General features: G+C 40.7%; 10 non-coding genes and 3 pseudogenes across 10 annotated transcripts in view; all 13 read right to left on the bottom strand.

Annotated features, from left to right (window-relative positions):
* Positions 1–2683: 2683 nt before the first annotated feature.
* Positions 2684–2802, bottom strand: LOC113090137 (5S ribosomal RNA). Its single transcript, XR_003286897.1, has one exon. It is a non-coding gene; the product is annotated as a 5S ribosomal RNA (ribosomal RNA).
* A 772-nt stretch (positions 2803–3574) lies between these two features.
* Positions 3575–3693, bottom strand: LOC113090136 (5S ribosomal RNA). The gene has a single exon (XR_003286896.1). It is a non-coding gene; the product is annotated as a 5S ribosomal RNA (ribosomal RNA).
* Positions 3694–4187: 494 nt separating this feature from the next.
* LOC113090150 (5S ribosomal RNA) lies at positions 4188–4306 on the bottom strand. Its single transcript, XR_003286909.1, has one exon. It is a non-coding gene; the product is annotated as a 5S ribosomal RNA (ribosomal RNA).
* A 630-nt stretch (positions 4307–4936) lies between these two features.
* On the bottom strand, positions 4937–5055 carry LOC113090153 (uncharacterized; annotated as a pseudogene).
* A 772-nt stretch (positions 5056–5827) lies between these two features.
* Positions 5828–5946, bottom strand: LOC113090142 (5S ribosomal RNA). The gene has a single exon (XR_003286902.1). It is a non-coding gene; the product is annotated as a 5S ribosomal RNA (ribosomal RNA).
* Positions 5947–6439: 493 nt separating this feature from the next.
* On the bottom strand, positions 6440–6558 carry LOC113090151 (uncharacterized; annotated as a pseudogene).
* Positions 6559–7205: 647 nt separating this feature from the next.
* Positions 7206–7324, bottom strand: LOC113090161 (5S ribosomal RNA). Its single transcript, XR_003286911.1, has one exon. It is a non-coding gene; the product is annotated as a 5S ribosomal RNA (ribosomal RNA).
* Positions 7325–7824: 500 nt separating this feature from the next.
* Positions 7825–7943, bottom strand: LOC113090148 (5S ribosomal RNA). The gene has a single exon (XR_003286907.1). It is a non-coding gene; the product is annotated as a 5S ribosomal RNA (ribosomal RNA).
* A 771-nt stretch (positions 7944–8714) lies between these two features.
* LOC113090144 (5S ribosomal RNA) lies at positions 8715–8832 on the bottom strand. Its single transcript, XR_003286903.1, has one exon. It is a non-coding gene; the product is annotated as a 5S ribosomal RNA (ribosomal RNA).
* Positions 8833–9602: 770 nt separating this feature from the next.
* On the bottom strand, positions 9603–9721 carry LOC113090162 (5S ribosomal RNA). The gene has a single exon (XR_003286912.1). It is a non-coding gene; the product is annotated as a 5S ribosomal RNA (ribosomal RNA).
* A 497-nt stretch (positions 9722–10218) lies between these two features.
* Positions 10219–10337, bottom strand: LOC113090149 (5S ribosomal RNA). Its single transcript, XR_003286908.1, has one exon. It is a non-coding gene; the product is annotated as a 5S ribosomal RNA (ribosomal RNA).
* A 630-nt stretch (positions 10338–10967) lies between these two features.
* On the bottom strand, positions 10968–11086 carry LOC113090152 (uncharacterized; annotated as a pseudogene).
* Positions 11087–11857: 771 nt separating this feature from the next.
* Positions 11858–11945, bottom strand: part of LOC113090141 (5S ribosomal RNA) — a 119-nt gene continuing 31 nt past the window's right edge. The window contains exon 1 of the ribosomal RNA XR_003286901.1: positions 11858–11945. This exon is cut by the window's right edge and continues 31 nt beyond it. This is a non-coding gene — a ribosomal RNA (5S ribosomal RNA).

The raw sequence follows: 11945 nt of genomic DNA, 5'->3' as shown, positions 1-11945 counted from the left end.
TGCAACTCCTCTACCCAGCCTCCCATCACCATGTTATAAAAAATCTCTCCACTCCACCTTTTCCTTATTTCAGTCATACTCTTCCCTCCAGTTAGTTTCTTGTAATAAAATCACATCCTCTCTTTTAACATTTCTTTCAACCTTTTTAACAAATTACCCATGTCCCATTAGTCCCCTTGCATTAAAAGAACACAACTTAAAAACCATTAAAAAAAATAAAAATAGAATACCTAAAAACATTATTCTTTATCTTCTCCCTCCAGCACTCTTTAACACTTCATATCTGTTTACACTTTTTTACTCGCCCCTTGTCATTAACTTTTTTCTTACATTTCCACATTTGTTATTTACCTTTAATGTTCTCCTCTACTTTGTCCTCTCTCCCCTCTGTCTTTCCCATGTTGTCCATCCTTGTTTCTTCTTCACTGCCCATTTCTTTGTTTTGATTCATGCATTCCTTGTCCATCACTCTCCACATTATCCAAAAGTTTTAAAACTGTCCGATATTTCCATTTCTGTCCATTGAGTATTCTGTTCTACTGTTTGGCCTCATCCATTTAAAATTATTTTTCTTCTTCTTTCTTTCTCTTGGTGCCTGTTCCTCCTCCTGTTTCCTTCTGTGGTAATCCTTCATCCCCTTGTCCTTCATCAATATCTCCTTCCTCTTCAGTGTTTCGTTCATGCACCTGTCCGTCCACTGATGCTCCCAGACCTCCTTCCTCTCCCTCCACCAACACTCACACTTATTTAAATTTTTTGAACTCGGGCATCTGACCGCGTTGCAGTCCTTGCGAAATGTCCCCTTTCCTCGCACTTGTGACACTTAAATTCAGGGCATTCTTTAAGCAGGTGATCTGGGCTCATGCACAGCTTACAGGTCTTCACCTGGGTGGCTGTGCATCACCCTAAAGTACTGCGGCCCTTCTGCTGTTTCCAGCTTTGTGCTGTAGGGCAATGATGCCACCTCCTTGGGGAATCGCACTTTTAAAAACCTTGTTCCAGATCCTCTATTTCAGTGCCCGGGTGTAGCATCTTCTTTTTAATTTTGATATGGGATTAACTCCCCATCCCTCCAATTTTCTAAAAATGTCTTTATCATCAAGGTAGACGGGCAGGTGCATGAAGAAACACATAAATCTCTATTTTGCAGTTTCTTTATTTCACAGTTCACTCCTTTAATTAACAATCCCTCAGTCAGTTCATCACATGTTCTTCTTTTTCCATTGTCAGTTCATATTCCTTTCCTTGTCTTGGCCTTAGTGCTAAGATTTTCCCATATCCACATTTGTCCGTCACCGCTTTAATAATATCCACAGCTCTCACCTCATTTACGTTCTCCACATTCACAATCACAGTTTCCTCCTTTAAGTATTTCCTTTCACCAAAATTAATCTCTTGCATCTTGTTTTTTTACCGTGTCCTGCTCGTTGTCGATACTCCAGTCCAGGGTCGTTGCCATGCGTGGTCTCTCCAGCCAGTCCAGTGTCGTTTGCCTTACGTGTCTCCCAGCCAATCCATTGTCGTTTGCCATACGTGTCTCTCCAAGCCAGTCCAGTGTCGTTTTGCCCTTACGTGTCTCTCCAGCCAATCCAGTGTCATTTGCCATGCGTGTCTCTCCAGCCAGTCCAGTGTCGTTTGCCATGCGTGTCTCTCCAGCCAGTCCAGTGTCGTTTGCCAATAATCCATCCATTGTAAAAAAAAATAAAACAAAAATTAACCACCCTCCAGCCAGCAAGATGCTGCTGTTAGGTGGTTTAAAACTGAAAACCACACAAAAAATAAAACTAACAAGTCCCAAAACACTCACAAAACAAACACTAACAGAAAAATCAAAATGGAGGAGAGCCTTCCTCTCAAACTGCAGCCAACACTTCCTGTAGCTCTCTAGCGCCCTCAGGTTGGTATGGCCGTAAGTGAAGACTGCTGCGAAGAGAGGGCTATTTAAAGTTCAGCCAATCTACTTGGCCAGTACATTAATAAGTAGGAAAGTAAACCCAAAAGCTTAAAGCGCCTGGTATTCCTAGGCGTCTCTCATCCAAGTACTAACCAGACCTAAACCTGTTAATATGCAGAGATCGGCATTGACTCTTTTTTTTTGCAAGATTATTATATAATTCGTGAAAAATATCCAAAAAGTTTAAAGCACCTGGTATTCCCAGGCAGTCTCCCATCCATGTACCAACAAGGCCCAAACCTGCTAATATTCAGAGATCGGCCATTGACTCTTTTTTTTTTGCAAGATTATTATATAATTTATGAAAAATATCCACAAAGTTTAAAGCACCTGGTATTCCCAGGCAGTCTCCCATCCATGTACTAACCAGGCCCAAACCTGCTAATATTCAGAGATCGGCCATTGACTCTATGTTTTGGCAAAATTGTTCTATACTAAGTGAAAATTTCCAAAAGGCTTACAGCACCTGGTATTTCAAGGCGGTCTCCCATCCAAGTACTAACCAGACCTAAACCTGCTAGTATGCAGAGATCTGGCATTGACTCTTTTTTATTTGCAAGATTATTATATAATTCGTGAAAAATATCCAAAAAGTTTAAAGCACCTGGAATTCCCAGGCAGTCTCCCATCCATGTACTAACAAGGCCCAAACCTGCTAATATGCAGAGATCGGCCAATGACTCTATGTTTTGGCAAAATTGTTCTATACTAAGTGAAAAATTTCCAAAAAGCTTACAGCACCTGGTATTCCCAGGCGGTCTCCCATCCAAGTACTAACCAGGCCCAAACCTGCTTAGCTTCAGAGATCAAACGAGATCTGTCATAGCCAGGTTGGTATGGCCGTAAGCGAAGACTGCTCCGAAGAGAGGGCTATTTAAAGTTCTGCCAATCTACTGGCCAGTACATTATATAAGTAGGAAAGAAAAACCCAAAAGCTTAAAAAGCCTGCTATTCCTAGGCGGTCTCTCATCCAAGTACTAACCAGACCTAAACCTGCTAAGATTCAGAGATTGGGCATTGACTTTTTTTTTTTTTTTTTTTTGCAAGATTAGTATATAATTCGTGAAAAATATCCAAAAAGTTTAAAGCACCTGGTATTCCAGGCAGTCTCCCATCCATGTACCAACAAGGCCCAAACCTGCTAATATTCAGAGATCGGCCATTGACTCTTTTTTTTTTGCAAGATTATTATATAATTCATGAAAAATATCCACAAAGTTTAAAGCACCTGGTATTCCCAGGCAGTCTCCCATGCATGTACTAACCAGGCCCAAACCTGCTAATATTCAGAGATCGGCCATGTTTTGGCAAAATTGTTCTATTACTAAGTGAAAATTTTCCAAAAGGCTTACAGCACCTGGTATTTCAAGGCGGTCTCCCATCCAAGTACTAACCAGACCTAAACCTGCTAGTATGCAGAGATCTGGCATTGACTCTTTTTTATTTGCAAGATTATTATATAATTCGTGAAAAATATCCAAAAAGTTTAAAGCACCTGGTATTCCCAGGCAGTCTCCCATCCATGTACTAACAAGGCCCAAACCTGCTAATATGCAGAGATCGGCCAATGACTCTATGTTTTGGCAAAATTGTTCTATACTAAGTGAAAAATTTCCAAAAAGCTTACAGCACCTGGTATTCCCAGGCGGTCTCCCATCCAAGTACTAACCAGGCCCAAACCTGCTTAGCTTCAGAGATCAAACGAGATCTGTCATAGCCAGGTTGGTATGGCCGTAAGCGAAGACTGCTCCGAAGAGAGGGCTATTTAAAGTTCTGCCAATCTACTGGCCAGTACATTATATAAGTAGGAAAGAAAACCCAAAAGCTTAAAAAGCCTGCTATTCCTAGGCGGTCTCTCATCCAAGTACTAACCAGACCTAAACCTGCTAAGATTCAGAGATTGGGCATTGACTTTTTTTTTTTTTTTTTTTGCAAGATTAGTATATAATTCGTGAAAAATATCCAAAAAGTTTAAAGCACCTGGTATTCCCAGGCAGTCTCCCATCCATGTACCAACAAGGCCCAAACCTGCTAATATTCAGAGATCGGCCATTGACTCTTTTTTTTTGCAAGATTATTATATAATTCATGAAAAATATCCACAAAGTTTAAAGCACCTGGTATTCCCAGGCAGTCTCCCATGCATGTACTAACCAGGCCCAAACCTGCTAATATTCAGAGATCGGCCATGTTTTGGCAAAATTGTTCAATACTAAGTGAAAATTTTCCAAAAAGTTTACAGCACCTGGTATTTCAAGGCGGTCTCCCACCCAAGTACTAACCAGGCCCAAACCTGCTTAGCTTCCGAGATAAGACGAGATCGGGCATGTCCAGGTCGGTATGGCCGTAAGCAAAGTCTGCTGCGAAGAGAGGGCTATTTAAAGTTCAGCCAATCTACTCGCAAGTACATTATATAAGTAGGAAAGAAAACCCAAAAGCTTAAAGCGCCTGGTATTCCTAGGCGGTCTCTCATCCAAGTACTAACCAGACCTAAACCTGCTAATATGCAGAGATCTGGCATTGACTCTTTTTTTTTTTTTTTTGCAAGATTATTATATAATTCGTGAAAAATATCCAAAAAGTTTAAAGCACCTGGTATTCCCAGGCAGTCTCCCATCCATGTACTAACAAGGCCCAAACCTGCTAATATTCAGAGATCGGCCATTGACTCTTTCTTTTTGCAAGATTATTATATAATTCATGAAAAATATCCAAAAAGTTTAAAGCACCTGGTATTCCCAGGCAGTCTCCCATCCATGTACTAACCAGGCCCAAACCTGCTAATATTCAGAGATCGGCCATGTTTTGGCAAAATTGTTCTATACTAAGTGAACATTTTCCAAAAAGTTTAAAGCACCTGGTATTCCCAGGCAGTCTCCCATCCATGTACTAACAAGGCCCAAACCTGCTAATATGCAGAGATCGGCCATTGACTCTATGTTTTGGCAAAATTGTTCTATACTAAGTGAAAAATTTCCAAAAAGCTTACAGCACCTGGTATTCCTAGGCGGTCTCCCATCCAAGTACTAACCAGGCCCAAACCTGCTGAGCTTCCGAGATCAAACGAGATTGGGCATGGCCAGGTTTGTATGGCCGTAAGCCAAGACTGCTGCGAAGAGAGGGCTATTTAAAGTTCAGCCAATCTACTCGCCAGTACATTATATAAGTAGGAAAGAAAACCCAAAAGCTTAAAGCGCCTGGTATTCCTAGGCGGTCTCTCATCCAAGTACTAACCAGACCTAAACCTGCTAATATGCAGAGATCGGGCATTGACTCTTTTTTTTTGCAAGATTATTATATAATTAGTGAAAAATATCCAAAAAGTTTAAAGCACCTGGTATTCCCAGGCAGTCTCCCATCCATGTACTAACAAGGCCCAAACCTGCTAATATTCAGAGATCGGCCATTGACTCTTTTTTTTTTGCAAGATTATTATATAATTCATGAAAAATATCCACAAAGTTTAAAGCACCTGGTATTCCCAGGCAGTCTCCCATCCATGTACTAACCAGGCCCAAACCTGCTAATATTCAGAGATCGGCCATTGACTCTATGTTTTGGCAAAATTGTTCTATACTAAGTGAAAATTTTCCAAAAAGCTTACAGCACCTGGTATTTCAAGGCGGTCTCCCATCCAAGTACTAACCAGACCTAAACCTGCTAGTATGCAGAGATCTGGCATTGACTCTTTTTTTATTTGCAAGATTATTATATAATTCGTGAAAAATATCCAAAAAGTTTAAAGCACCTGGTATTCCCAGGCAGTCTCCCATCCATGTACTAACAAGGCCCAAACCTGCTAATATGCAGAGATCGGCCAATGACTCTATGTTTTGGCAAAATTGTTCTATACTAAGTGAAAAATTTCCAAAAAGCTTACAGCACCTGGTATTCCCAGGCGGTCTCCCATCCAAGTACTAACCAGGCCCAAACCTGCTTAGCTTCCGAGATCAAACAAGATCGGTCATAGCCAGTTTGGTATGGCCGTAAGCGAAGACTGCTCCGAAGAGAGGGCTATTTAAAGTTCTGCCAATCTACTGGCCAGTACATTATATAAGTAGGAAAGAAAACCCAAAAGCTTAAAAAGCCTGCTATTCCTAGGCGGTCTCTCATCCAAGTAGTAACCAGACCTAAACCTGCTAAGATTCAGAGATTGGGCATTGACTTTTTTTTTTTTTTTTTTGCAAGATTAGTATATAATTCGTGAAAAATATCCAAAAAGTTTAAAGCACCTGGTATTCCCAGGCAGTCTCCCATCCATGTACCAACAAGGCCCAAACCTGCTAATATTCAGAGATCGGCCATTGACTCTTTTTTTTTGCAAGATTATTATATAATTCATGAAAAATATCCACAAAGTTTAAAGCACCTGGTATTCCCAGGCAGTCTCCCATGCATGTACTAACCAGGCCCAAACCTGCTAATATTCAGAGATCGGCCATGTTTTGGCAAAATTGTTCAATACTAAGTGAAAATTTTCCAAAAAGCTTACAGCACCTGGTATTTCAAGGCGGTCTCCCATCCAAGTACTAACCAGGCCCAAACCTGCTTAGCTTCCGAGATAAGACGAGATCGGGTATGTCCAGGTTGGTATGGTCCTAAGCGAAGTCTGCTGCGAAGAGAGGGCTATTTAAAGTTCAGCCAATCTACTGGCCAGTACATTATATAAGTAGGAAAGAAAACCCAAAAGCTTAAAGCGCCTGGTATTCCTAGGCGGTCTCTCATCCAAGTACTAACCAGACCTAAACCTGCTAAGATTCAGAGATCGGGCATTGATTCTTTTTTTTTTTTTTTTTTTTTTTGCAAGATTAGTATATAATTCGTGAAAAATATCCAAAAAGTTTAAAGCACCTGGTATTCCCAGGCAATCTCCCATCCATGTACTAACCAGGCCCAAACCTGCTAATATTCAGAGATCGGCCATTGACTCTATGGTTTGGCAAAATTGTTCTATACTAAGTGAAAATTTTCCAAAAAGCTTAGAGCACCTGGTATTTCAAGACGGTCTCCCATCCAAGTACTAACCAGACCTAAACCTGCTAATATGCAGAGATCTGGCATTGACTTTTTTTTTTTTGCAAGATTATTATATAATTCGTGAAATATATCCAAAAAGTTTAAAGCACCTGGTATTCCCAGGCAGTCTCCCATCCATGTACTAACAATGCCCAAACCTGCTAATATGCAGAGATCGGCCAATGACTCTATGTTTTGGCAAAATTGTTCTATACTAAGTGAAAAATTTCCAAAAAGCTTACAGCACCTGGTATTCCCAGGCGGTCTCCCATCCAAGTACTAACCAGGCCCAAACCTGCTTAGCTTCCGAGATCAAACGAGATCGGTCATAGCCAGGTTGGTATGGCCGTAAGCGAAGACTGCTCCGAAGAGAGGGCTATTTAAAGTTCTGCCAATCTACTGGCCAGTACATTATATAAGTAGGAAAGAAAACCCAAAAGCTTAAAAAGCCTGCTATTCCTAGGCGGTCTCTCATCCAAGTACTAACCAGACCTAAACCTGCTAAGATTCAGAGATTGGGCATTGACTTTTTTTTTTTTTTTTTTTTTTTTTGCAAGATTAGTATATAATTCGTGAAAAATATCCAAAAAGTTTAAAGCACCTGGTATTCCCAGGCAGTCTCCCATCCATGTACCAACAAGGCCCAAACCTGCTAATATTCAGAGATCGGCCATTGACTCTTTTTTTTTGCAAGATTATTATATAATTCATGAAAAATTTCCACAAAGTTTAAAGCACCTGGTATTCCCAGGCAGTCTCCCATGCATGTACTAACCAGGCCCAAACCTGCTAATATTCAGAGATCGGCCATGTTTTGGCAAAATTGTTCAATACTAAGTGAAAATTTTCCAAAAAGCTTACAGCACCTGGTATTTCAAGGCGGTCTCCCATCCAAGTACTAACCAGGCCCAAACCTGCTTAGCTTCCGAGATAAGACAAGATCGGGCATGTCCAGGTTGGTATGGCCGTAAGCGAAGCCTGCTGCGAAGAGAGGGCTATTTAAAGTTCAGCCAATCTACTCGCAAGTACATTATATAAGTAGGAAAGAAAACCCAAAGCTTAAAGCGCCTGGTATTCCTAGGCGGTCTCTCATCCAAGTACTAACCAGACCTAAACCTGTTAATATGCAGAGATCGGGCATTGACTCTTTTTTTTGCAAGATTATTATATAATTCGTGAAAAATAGCCAAAAAGTTTAAAGCACCTGGTATTCCCAGGCAGTCTCCCATCCATGTACCAACAAGGCCCAAACCTGCTAATATTCAGAGATCGGCCATTGACTCTTTTTTTTTTTGCAAGATTATTATATAATTTATGAAAAATATCCACAAAGTTTAAAGCACCTGGTATTCCCAGGCAATCTCCCATCCATGTACTAACCAGGCCCAAACCTGCTAATATTCAGAGATCGGCCATTGACTCTATGTTTTGGCAAAATTGTTCTATACTAAGTGAAAATTTTCCAAAAGGCTTACAGCACCTGGTATTTCAAGGCGGTCTCCCATCCAAGTACTAACCAGACCTAAACCTGCTAGTATGCAGAGATCTGGCATTGACTCTTTTTTTATTTGCAAGATTATTATATAATTCGTGAAAAATATCCAAAAAGTTTAAAGCACCTGGTATTCCCAGGCAGTCTCCCATCCATGTACTAACAAGGCCCAAACCTGCTAATATGCAGAGATCGGCCAATGACTCTATGTTTTGGCAAAATTGTTCTATACTAAGTGAAAAATTTCCAAAAAGCTTACAGCACCTGGTATTCCCAGGCGGTCTCCCATCCAAGTACTAACCAGGCCCAACCTGCTTAGCTTCAGAGATCAAACGAGATCTGTCATAGCCAGGTTGGTATGGCCGTAAGCGAAGACTGCTCCGAAGAGAGGGCTATTTAAAGTTCTGCCAATCTACTGGCCAGTACATTATATAAGTAGGAAAGAAAACCCAAAAGCTTAAAAAGCCTGCTATTCCTAGGCGGTCTCTCATCCAAGTACTAACCAGACCTAAACCTGCTAAGATTCAGAGATTGGGCATTGACTTTTTTTTTTTTTTTTTTTTGCAAGATTAGTATATAATTCGTGAAAAATATCCAAAAGTTTAAAGCACCTGGTATTCCCAGGCAGTCTCCCATCCATGTACCAACAAGGCCCAAACCTGCTAATATTCAGAGATCGGCCATTGACTCTTTTTTTTTGCAAGATTATTATATAATTCATGAAAAATATCCACAAAGTTTAAAGCACCTGGTATTCCCAGGCAGTCTCCCATGCATGTACTAACCAGGCCCAAACCTGCTAATATTCAGAGATCGGCCATGTTTTGGCAAAATTGTTCTATACTAAGTGAAAATTTTCCAAAAGGCTTACAGCACCTGGTATTTCAAGGCGGTCTCCCATCCAAGTACTAACCAGACCTAAACCTGCTAGTATGCAGAGATCTGGCATTGACTCTTTTTTTATTTGCAAGATTATTATATAATTCGTGAAAAATATCCAAAAAGTTTAAAGCACCTGGTATTCCCAGGCAGTCTCCCATCCATGTACTAACAAGGCCCAAACCTGCTAATATGCAGAGATCGGCCAATGACTCTATGTTTTGGCAAAATTGTTCTATACTAAGTGAAAAATTTCCAAAAAGCTTACAGCACCTGGTATTCCCAGGCGGTCTCCCATCCAAGTACTAACCAGGCCCAAACCTGCTTAGCTTCAGAGATCAAACGAGATCTGTCATAGCCAGGTTGGTATGGCCGTAAGCGAAGACTGCTCCGAAGAGAGGGCTATTTAAAGTTCTGCCAATCTACTGGCCAGTACATTATATAAGTAGGAAAGAAAACCCAAAAGCTTAAAAAGCCTGCTATTCCTAGGCGGTCTCTCATCCAAGTACTAACCAGACCTAAACCTGCTAAGATTCAGAGATTGGGCATTGACTTTTTTTTTTTTTTTTTTTTTGCAAGATTAGTATATAATTCGTGAAAAATATCCAAAAAGTTTAAAGCACCTGGTATTCCCAGGCAGTCTCCCATCCATGTACCAACAAGGCCCAAACCTGCTAATATTCAGAGATCGGCCATTGACTCTTTTTTTTTTGCAAGATTATTATATAATTCATGAAAAATATCCACAAAGTTTAAAGCACCTGGTATTCCCAGGCAGTCTCCCATGCATGTACTAACCAGGCCCAAACCTGCTAATATTCAGAGATCGGCCATGTTTTGGCAAAATTGTTCAATACTAAGTGAAAATTTTCCAAAAAGTTTACAGCACCTGGTATTTCAAGGCGGTCTCCCACCCAAGTACTAACCAGGCCCAAACCTGCTTAGCTTCCGAGATAAGACGAGATCGGGCATGTCCAGGTCGGTATGGCCGTAAGCAAAGTCTGCTGCGAAGAGAGGGCTATTTAAAGTTCAGCCAATCTACTCGCAAGTACATTATATAAGTAGGAAAGAAAACCCAAAAGCTTAAAGCGCCTGGTATTCCTAGGCGGTCTCTCATCCAAGTACTAACCAGACCTAAACCTGCTAATATGCAGAGATCTGGCATTGACTCTTTTTTTTTTTTTTTTGCAAGATTATTATATAATTCGTGAAAAATATCCAAAAAGTTTAAAGCACCTGGTATTCCCAGGCAGTCTCCCATCCATGTACTAACAAGGCCCAAACCTGCTAATATTCAGAGATCGGCCATTGACTCTTTCTTTTTGCAAGATTATTATATAATTCATGAAAAATATCCAAAAAGTTTAAAGCACCTGGTATTCCCAGGCAGTCTCCCATCCATGTACTAACCAGGCCCAAACCTGCTAATATTCAGAGATCGGCCATGTTTTGGCAAAATTGTTCTATACTAAGTGAACATTTTCCAAAAAGTTTAAAGCACCTGGTATTCCCAGGCAGTCTCCCATCCATGTACTAACAAGGCCCAAACCTGCTAATATGCAGAGATCGGCCATTGACTCTATGTTTTGGCAAAATTGTTCTATACTAAGTGAAAAATTTCCAAAAAGCTTACAGCACCTGGTATTCCTAGGCGGTCTCCCATCCAAGTACTAACCAGGCCCAAACCTGCTGAGCTTCCGAGATCAAACGAGATTGGGCATGGCCAGGTTTGTATGGCCGTAAGCCAAGACTGCTGCGAAGAGAGGGCTATTTAAAGTTCAGCCAATCTACTCGCCAGTACATTATATAAGTAGGAAAGAAAACCCAAAAGCTTAAAGCGCCTGGTATTCCTAGGCGGTCTCTCATCCAAGTACTAACCAGACCTAAACCTGCTAATATGCAGAGATCGGGCATTGACTCTTTTTTTTTGCAAGATTATTATATAATTAGTGAAAAATATCCAAAAAGTTTAAAGCACCTGGTATTCCCAGGCAGTCTCCCATCCATGTACTAACAAGGCCCAAACCTGCTAATATTCAGAGATCGGCCATTGACTCTTTTTTTTTTGCAAGATTATTATATAATTCATGAAAAATATCCACAAAGTTTAAAGCACCTGGTATTCCCAGGCAGTCTCCCATCCATGTACTAACCAGGCCCAAACCTGCTAATATTCAGAGATCGGCCATTGACTCTATGTTTGGCAAAATTGTTCTATACTAAGTGAAAATTTTCCAAAAAGCTTACAGCACCTGGTATTTCAAGGCGGTCTCCCATCCAAGTACTAACCAGACCTAAACCTGCTAGTATGCAGAGATCTGGCATTGACTCTTTTTTTATTTGCAAGATTATTATATAATTCGTGAAAAATATCCAAAAAGTTTAAAGCACCTGGTATTCCCAGGCAGTCTCCCATCCATGTACTAACAAGGCCCAAACCTGCTAATATGCAGAGATCGGCCAATGACTCTATGTTTTGGCAAAATTGTTCTATACTAAGTGAAAAATTTCCAAAAAGCTTACAGCACCTGGTATTCCCAGGCGGTCTCCCATCCAAGTACTAACCAGGCCCAAACCTGCTTAGCTTCCGAGATCAAACAAGAT

This window comes from Carassius auratus, unplaced genomic scaffold (assembly GCF_003368295.1).
Source record: "Carassius auratus strain Wakin unplaced genomic scaffold, ASM336829v1 scaf_tig00052955, whole genome shotgun sequence".
Taxonomy (NCBI): Eukaryota; Metazoa; Chordata; class Actinopteri; order Cypriniformes; family Cyprinidae; genus Carassius; species Carassius auratus.
This window is presented reverse-complemented; position numbering and strand designations above follow the sequence as displayed.